We start from the raw sequence: 9,185 nt of genomic DNA on the forward strand, positions 1-9,185 counted from the left end.
CGCCAACGGAAGCCTCTGCTCGTGCCTCGCAACTATCCCGCCCTCTAGGGCTCCCCTCCGCCCTGGCGGAGAACGCATGAGCGCACGTCGGCTACCTGGCCGTTGACGTCAGGGCAGGCGGTCCCGCGCGAACTCCAGAGTCCGAGTTTTCGGCGACCTTGGCTGTCGGGGCAGCTGGTGAGCGCTTCCTGGCAATGGGCTCACTTTACCTTCTGCGTTTCAAGATGTAGATTTGCTGTAAGTGTAGACTTTTCGCCTCACTATCCCCCTTCAAATAACTACTAATTTTGGTAGGAATTAAGCAAAGATCGAAGGCAATAGATTTATCCAGAAATTTCTTGAAACTGAATACAATTGCCGCTATTTTTTTTTAAGTGGCAGAATAAGGCATGTTATAGGGATAAGGAAAATGTTGCATGGAAACGGGATTATTCTAAACGACTCGTAGTGATCTTCAGTTTTACAGTTTTCTTGCCTCAGAAGTTGTTTCTTGCGCCTGTGGGGCGGGAATCGTTTGTGGATTTCAGGACTTGACGTCAGTGCCAGTCAATGGTGCTTTAACTTCTGGTCACTTATTTAGGTCTAGACCACGCTGGCTGGATTATGGTCGGTCATGTTGCACTCATCTCTTGCTGAGCCCCAAGCCGCTACATGAGGTGCAGGGACCAGGTGACATGCGTCCCCTTATGTCGTGTGGTTGAGCTGAGAGGACAGCAGCTCGGATGTTCCTTACTCAGCACTCAACACGTCGGAGTGGATGGTAAAGTCATGCTTGGTCTGTTACTTAGTCAACTTCACCCTTGGTCCCATGTCGTATGGGTTCAGTCGTCTGTTAAGTAGTTCCCCATCCCTTCTGGAATCTTAATCAGGGATGACCATCCCATCTTTGAGCTCCTGGTAGGGCCCTGGTTTAGACATTATGTCCAACCTATCAAGAAACACAGCAAAACAAACAAGCCCCAAATATTAGACGAGTGGTTTGCAAATTTTGGGGCCTTGGAATCCCTTTGCGTTCTTAGCAATTGAGGCCCCAAAGCTCTTTGCTTTATATAGGATTTGTCTATCCATATTTACTGTGTTAGAAAGTAACACAAGTTTGAAATATTTATTAACGCACTTTAAAATTACAGAAACAAATCTGTAGAGACAGAAAGTTGCCAGGAGACGGTGAGGGACTGATGAACTGGGAGTATTTCTAATAGGTATGGAATTTCTTTTTAGGGTGATGAAAGTGTTCTGGAATTAGGCAGTGGTGATAATTGTTCAACATAGTGAATATACTAAAAACCACTGAAGGGTACACTTAAAAATAGTCAGCTTTAGGTTATGTGAATTATATTTCCATTAAAAATAGCCAAAATTACAATAACAAGAAAAATTACATATTACATAGATAGCATTTTAATTTTTGAAAGACTATTTTCCAAAGCAAAAAATAATTGGAAGAGCAGCATTGTCTTACATTTTTATAAACCCATCTAAACACTATACGATATGTAGTGACACAACAGATTGAGTGCAGAACAAGCTAAACTAGTCTATGGTAAAAAAGTCAGAAGAGTGATTGCTTCTTGGGAGTTGGGGGCAGGAAGTAGCTAGGAAGGGCCCAGAGGGAATTTTCTGGGATGGTGGCAATGTCCTATATCTTGATAGGAGTTGGGTTACACAGGTGTATGCATTTGTCAAAACTTGTGTGTGGAAGCATGACATGGTTTTCCAACTGTGTGATCCTCATATTGGAATTCCTTGTAAGACTTGTTTCTAAGATGTTTGAAAACCATGAACATGTGAAAAATGCCCAGGTTTTAACATCAGAAAGACCTGAGTTTAATCCTCACTCTGCTACATACTGTGTTTGTGACTTTGGACAAATAACATTTAGCAGAGTGCCTGATACATCATAGGCACTTAATAAATACTTATAATATGACTGAATGAAGTAATTTATCTTAGCTTTAGTTTTGTACTAAGTACAACGATCTCATTTTAATTTGTTCTACTAAGATTTAGAGGGTTTTTAGGTGAATTTCCTTTTGATGACAAACTAAAGCAGAGAATTGGGGAGAAAAGTTTCTTTTTGCTTGGATTTGCTCAGTTATTCAATCCTGGGGAATAGACAGGGGTATAAGTTTAGGGGAGGGGACACAGTGACCTCTGACATCTGTCCTTGTGACTCTCATCACCTACAAACAAAGCAACGGCCTTCTATCATGGTCACTTCATCTAAAAAAACGGAAATAATGCTACTACTTTCCAATAGAATTGTCACAATTCAATGAGGTCATTTTGAAGAGTACCTGAACATGTAATGTTAGTTGCCTCTTTCATTTTTCATCTCTCCCTACTGTTTTCCCTGAAAGAAATAAACATGTGTGACATGTTAAACATGTAAACATGTCAGTATAGCCTTCCTACCTGAAGTGATCCTTAAGTGTTCTCTCATATGCCCTATGCTAGTAATCAGCCTGTATTTGCTATCTTTCCCCAGCACGTACAAGCCCAAATTCCTGATAACACCAAGGGCTGCACACTTTCATTGGCTGGACTTGAATTTATTGGTCCAAAAACTTTCTTGAAATCCATGAGGTGCAGCCTAAAAGGGAGTCTTGCATTACTTAGAGGATTGGTTTTGTTGGTGATTGCTGTAAGGGACCTGCATCAGCTTGCACAGGTTGAGGCTTCTCTACTCTTGGGGCTGCTCAAGAGGCCTGGCCCTGTGTTCCCTCGACATGGCTCCTCCTGTTGCGCTCTGCATTGGGAGCTGGAGGACTCACTACGTACGTCAAATCATCACATTGTACACTTTAAATATATTAGAATTTTGTCAATTATACCTTAATAAAGCTGGAAAAAATTTTTAAAAGGAAATGAAGTTACTAAAAGCATGGGTTTTGATAACCTAATAAATTCATCTTAAGGGAAAAAAAAGAGCCAAATTGAGGTTTCCCTGTGGAAGAAGAAATTCCACCTGTACACTGCAGCATCTCCTCTTGCCTGGAAGTTTCCAGATTTCTGGCCTGCCCTACAGATTTCAGGCCTGTCTAGCCAGCCTCAACAGTTGCATAAACCAATTCTTTGCAATAAATCTCTTGCAATAAACGTTTATCTCCTATTGGTTCTTTCTCTGGTAGAACCTGACTGATACAGCAAATAACTTTACTTATTTAACTGAAAAAGTAAAGGTGTGGTGTTAACTTCCTCAAATTTCACTCTATACCTGTCCCCCCGACAGAAACTAACCTATACCTTCACTCTTTATTTTCTTCCCTCTTTCTTAAAGTTCCCTGCTCCCATACCTACATGAAACATCCTTGCCAATCTTTTCTGCGACCTTGTTCCATCAATTATCTTCTCTTCCCTGAATATTCAGCCTAGTCCTCTAACTCATGCTCATGTCTCTTCCTTGTCTAGGTTGAAAAACAAAACCCCTGCTTTCTTACATTCCCCATAAATATTACTTACTGGAATATTTTCTACCTTTCTAGAGCCAAACTTCTTGAAATATCCAGTTCTTGTTGGCTGTATTTCCTCACTCCCATTCATTCCTTAACCAGTTGCAGCCTGTCTCCAGCTTCCCTCAATCCACTAAAACTTTCTCTGTCAAGATTATTAAGGAACCTCTGATTGCTAAAGCTGAGGAAACTGAAGCCTGTCCTTTTCTTGACTTTTCAGAGGCATTAACCACTCCTTAAAATTTCTGTCTTGCCTTCGTATGCATCAGTCCTCCTACTGTTTACCTCCCAGACCACTCCATTCTCTATTTTTTGCCTGATTCCTCTTCTTTGCACCAACCATCAAACGCTGGTGTTCCCCAATCCTCTCTGACTTCAAGCTTCTCATTTCATATACCTATAGTTTCCTTGGGTGACTTCTATGTCTTGAAGTTCACTATCTATGCGCTGGGTTTGCACTGACGCTGCACCTGAGGAGCCAGAAGGAAGCAGGTGAAGGCCTCACCTCTGCTTCCACCTCATTTGGTCCTCTTTGAACTGTTCCACATTGAACCCATGTGCCAGCTGGGGGCCTCCCTGTCCCAGTCCTACAAGCAGTGAAAGGACACCCCTTCCCGAGTCCTACAGGCGGGAAAGTCTTCCCAAGCTTTCTGCTGTTGCTGGCTTTCACTCCAATGGGGGTGCTGAGTCAAATGAACAACTACCCCGTGATCTGTGCTATGAAGAAGTCATCAAAGCAGAGTGAGAGCGTGCAGCGGGGAGGGGAAGCCACTCTTCTGGCTGCAGCGCCCTCTGCTTGGGTAACATTTGCAAAGAGTCCTGATTGAAGTGATGGAGAGAAATACAGATATTTGGGTGAAGAGTGGACCTGGCAGAGGGAACAACAAGGACCAGAGCCCTGAGCAGGAAGTGTGTGGGATGAATTTAGAAACAGCAGGGAGGGTAGGGTGGCTGGTGGTAAGTGAGGGAAGTGAGCGGGAGGTGAGGTCTGGGCGGCAGCCAGAGGGCAGAGGGTGCAGGGCCTGGAGGCTGTGATCAGGAGTTTGGATTCCTTCTGAGAGTGAGGGGAGCCATTGAAAGGGTTTTGCCTTTTAAAACGGTTCACCACTCCAGATTTTGATAAAGCGGAGAATAGAGTTTATGGGTGAGCCTGGAGAAGGAAGGCCATGGCAGGAACCTTGTGAACCTTCCCGTTTTGCTGGATAACCTCTTGCCTGCCCCCTACACCTCCACTGCCTCAGAGCTACTCCCTCCCTCAGACAAAGCAGCTCTGTCTTCTTCTTCAAGTCCTGGTGCACATTCAGACCGTAGGGTGAGAATCTGCGCCTTCCCCCATCAAGGATTTTTCACAATATATTTCTAAACAACGGCAGATGTGTTTCCTGTTAAGGGGAAGAAAAACAAAACATTCTCCACCTCCTCCTTTACATATTGGGCCTTCACGAAGGTTTCATCTGAACAAAGGGTTTTACCACAAAAACAAATGTGAACATTGCTTTCCTGCTCACCCTTCACTGTTCCAGTGAATAAACCAAAGTCTCATGAGAGAAGTGACTTCACTAAATTGACACTACCTACTTCCCTCCTGCCCGCCATGTCCCGCACGCCAGCCCCTCAGCAGCCTGCAGTTTGCTCCTGCTACTCCAGCTGCCTAAAACGCTCTCGTCCTCCTACCCACCCAATCCCTTCTCCCCTTGACATTTGGCCCATGCCACCATCACCCCCACTCGCCACCAAGCCTTCTCTCCCCAGCTCCCTTCTCTTCCCAGCCCCTCACTTTGAACAGAATTCGTGGCACCTTTCTCTGGCCGCCAGCTGTGCCCCCTACTTCACTAGTGTGGTTCTAATTACCCTGCACTGTAATTTATCTGTTTACCTGGAAGCCTCCACCGATGAGACAATGAAATGGTAGTCCATCCTAAGGCAGGGACTGCGTTGTCTCCACCTCCAGTTTCCAGCTACTGCATCTCACCTGCCTCAGAGCTGGAGCCCCCCAGGAATGACTGTCAAATGCCTCAGCTGCAGCAAGACCTCTGTGAAACATTCCGCCTTTGTCTCTTCACACAGCCGTGTCTCTTCTCGCAGGACTGCATATGGGTTTTCTTCAGTTTCTTGGGGGGTTTTGTTAGTTTTTTAATGAAGGTACTAGGGGTTGAACCTAGGACACTGTGCATGCTAAGCATGAGCTCTACCACTGAGCTATACCCTCCCTCCCCCTTTTAGTTTCTTATTTATAACTCCTCTGGAGAAACTGTATTCTGAAGAATACTGGACATAAAGACAGAATTCTGGAATGAGGTGCTCTAATTCTTCTTAGTTGTGTGAATTTAAAGAAGTCACTTCATTCTTTGCAGCCTATATTTCTGCATTTGTAAAATGAGAAAAAAAAATTCAAGATCAACCAAAATCCTCAAAGACAGTGTTTTTCAAACTGTAGGTCTTAACCCATTCATGGGCCATGAAATCAACTTAACAGCTCAAGATCAGCATATTTTAAAAGTGAAATGATAAAGAAAGTAAGAGAGCATTACATGTAACAAAGTTAAATATTGTTTCTTGAAATAGTGTGGTTAAACACTCTATACTGTGTGTACTGGGTCCTGATATAAAATGTTATTTCCTATTGTGAATTGAGGGTTTTTTTTAAACCAATCTTGAAAAAAGTTAAGTCTGCCTTTCTTAAAGGGTAAGGTACAAATACAATTTCTTTATATACTAATACTCTTTGTTCAAAACTGTCAGGCTAGAAGTGGGTAGGATCACTTCTAGAGCAGTAATTAGTGAATCTGGAGCCCCAGATTCAGGTAGGTTAAGTGTACAGTGTTAATAATTTTTAAAACTATTATATAATTGACAATATATATGACAATTATATATAATTGACATATAACATTATATTAGTTTCAGGTATACAGCGTCATGAGTCAATATGTATATATATTACAGAATGAATTAATAATTTTTTGAAGTCAGACACTTATAGTGATGCACCAGTAATTCATGGACAGAATACTGTGTTATAAACAGACATGAGTTTAAAGCCTGGTTCCAGTCCTTACTTACTTCATGACCTACTGAGCCTCAGTTTCTTCATCTGAAAACTGGGGAGAATGAAATCAATTTTTGTTAACTCCCAGGCACAGATCTGGCACATGGAAGTAATGTTAATGTCCACTCTCTTCTCCCATGAGAGTTTCACAAAACATGGCCTTCCTTTTTGGTCTCTTTCAGATAAAGTTGGTCTAGGCAACCTTACCTTTTTCATCTGCAGTTAGCTTTATCTTATGGTTTAGCTTGAGTTCAGATCCCGGAGATCTTGTCAAATGCATTATAAGACTTGAAAAAGAATTTTGTGTTAAGTTGGCTTAAACAACTGAAGTTAAAGTCACTTGGAAAGCTGGTTTTAATCTCCTTTTATAAAGATATAATTATATGGTAACTTTTTTTTTAATCTCTGGGTTTTTGCTTTTAGTCTCCACCCCCTTTACTGAATTGCTTGATCAACTACAACTTTTCACTTTGTTTAGTTTAGTTTTCCTTTGTTTCCCTCCTCCTCGCAAAAATAATCACTCTCCAGAACATATGATAATGTCATATACAGAGGGAGGAAATCCCCATTCATCTGAGGATCAGCCACATCCAGGACTCATATGTGCTGGATAAGCTGCTATCAGAGTGGGAGTGAGGTGAGGTCATTTCACCAGGATGCACTCATTCTTGCTATGAGTCAGGAAGAATTCATCTAGGAATAGGAGCAGATTTGGTTTCCTTTACACATCACATGAGGTTCAAACAGTCATCTGCTCTCATGCATGATGCATTCTGCAAATGCAGTAAGACAGAGATAGCGTGATGTGCTGGGGAAGAGCACAGACTGCTGGAATCCAGCCACTGCTACTCAGAAGCTATGAGCCTGGTTAGTGAGTTTTTTTAATTAAATTAAAATTTTTGTTATATTTTTTTACTTTTTTAAAGGGAGGTACTGGCATTGAACCCAGGACCTTGTGCATGCTAAGCATGTGCTCTACCACTGAGCTATACCCTCCCCCTCTATTTATTTTTTTAAACAGAAGAAAAACCAAAAGTTTAATAACACATATACATACATGGGAGAGACCCAGAAAAACTAGGTAACTTGTCAAAATGGCTGAAGCCCTCACCTTAAATACTATCTTCAGCTAAAGACAAAAGAGGATGTTGAGGGTGGGGCGAGACAATAAGAAGTTACCAGGAGAAGCACGCAGTAAGCAAGGGTGATTGTGATGCAGACTTAAGCATTGTCTTCTCCCTTGGTAAGAATTTGTAGAGATTCAGTCACAAAAATATGAGACACTTCACCAACGTGCATGCCATCCTTACACAGCGGCCATATTAATCTTCTTTTTCTACAATTTTAGTATATGTGCTGCTGAAGTGAGCACCTGAAGCAAGTTATTTTACTTCTCTCTGCTTCTGTTTTCTCATCTTAAAAGAAAAGGTGATAGATGTACCTACCTCTTAGAGTTCACTCCAGAACACTGCCTGGTGCACGGTAAGAGCCAAGGAAATGTTTTTATATCGATGAAGTGTGCACAAGTAAAACAATAGTCTCATGTTCTAAGGAGTGGCTCCATCCAGTGGAAATGAGAAAAATCATGAAGTTCCTAGTTATCCCTCATGCTGCCTCTGGTCCCCAGGTAGGCGTGGCAAGGTCCAAGCACACCATGCTCGTAGGCAGCAGTGAGATGGGGCTTCTGGGGGCATGGGTGAAGCCCGCTTGAAGCATAAAATCCAGAACTCTGGTGTCAGTAACATTGCTTAAGCAGAAGTCTTTAAGCTTCAGCCAGGATGGGTAGCATGAGCATGGCAGGAGGAGAGGAGAGTCTCCCCGAAAAATTGTCTGCTCTGGTGTCCGCTGCTGATTCTTCCTTGCCTGAGGTTGGTGGCCTCTGCGTTTTGCCCGGGAGCCAGGTTCACTGTGGTACCCAACACTGTGGAGGGGGCGGTGTGGAGCTGTTGTTGCTGGAGGAGCGTTGAGTTCTGAGCAGAAAGTAAGAAGTAGATGAACTCAGCACTTGTAGATTGGGCCACCCACAGTTCCTCAAAAAGTTACACACAGAATTACTATATAACCAAGAAGTTCTACTCCTAGGTATATATTGAAGAGAAATTGAAACATATGCCCCCACAAACACCTGTACCTGAATGTTCCTAGCAGCAGTACTTGTGATAGCCGAAGAGTGAAAACAGCCCCCATGTCCATCAGCTGAGAAACGGAGGAACAAAATGCAGCAGAAGCGTCCCCCGCCCTTCTGGACAGTTCACTTTACGCCACTTCGCTCTTACCGAAGACCTGCTTCAGTACGGGTTTCGCTGACCGGAAGAAATCCGAAGGCTTTCACTTTGACAATAAAAGGCAAAAAGTGAGAGTCGCAGTGTGTTCCTTTTGCAGCAAGTGGTTGCAGAGGCATGGAGCACCCCAAACACGGGAGTGTCACCACCAAGCTCCTTCTGGGAAAACGTCACTCAGCCTCTCAGCATCCAGCCACCATAGCTTTCAACTGCACCTGTGAGCATCTGTGCTTTATCTCGATTTATTTTGTGCAGCTATTAGTAAGATGTGTCCTAAGATCACTGCTTCTTCACTTTACACCATTTCAGCATATGGAGGGTTTCATAGGAATGCTCTACTCTCAGAGAGTGGGGAAAACTTGTGTATCTATATGCTGGAATATTATTTATTCAGGTATTAAA

At 42.9% G+C, this 9,185-nt stretch overlaps 1 long non-coding RNA gene and 1 other non-coding gene across 2 annotated transcripts; one reads left to right on the plus strand and one right to left on the minus strand.

Annotated features, from left to right (window-relative positions):
• Window positions 1-141: 141 nt before the first annotated feature.
• On the plus strand, window positions 142-8,860 carry LOC140686958 (uncharacterized). Its single transcript, XR_012060966.1, has 2 exons — window positions 142-237; window positions 8,584-8,860. It is a non-coding gene; the product is annotated as an uncharacterized lncRNA (long non-coding RNA).
• On the minus strand, window positions 7,771-7,873 carry LOC116284259 (U6 spliceosomal RNA). The gene has a single exon (XR_004194025.1). It is a non-coding gene; the product is annotated as a U6 spliceosomal RNA (small nuclear RNA).
• Window positions 8,861-9,185: the final 325 nt, after the last annotated feature.

The sequence above is a fragment of the Vicugna pacos genome, chromosome 18 (genome assembly GCF_048564905.1).
Source record: "Vicugna pacos chromosome 18, VicPac4, whole genome shotgun sequence".
Taxonomy (NCBI): Eukaryota; Metazoa; Chordata; class Mammalia; order Artiodactyla; family Camelidae; genus Vicugna; species Vicugna pacos.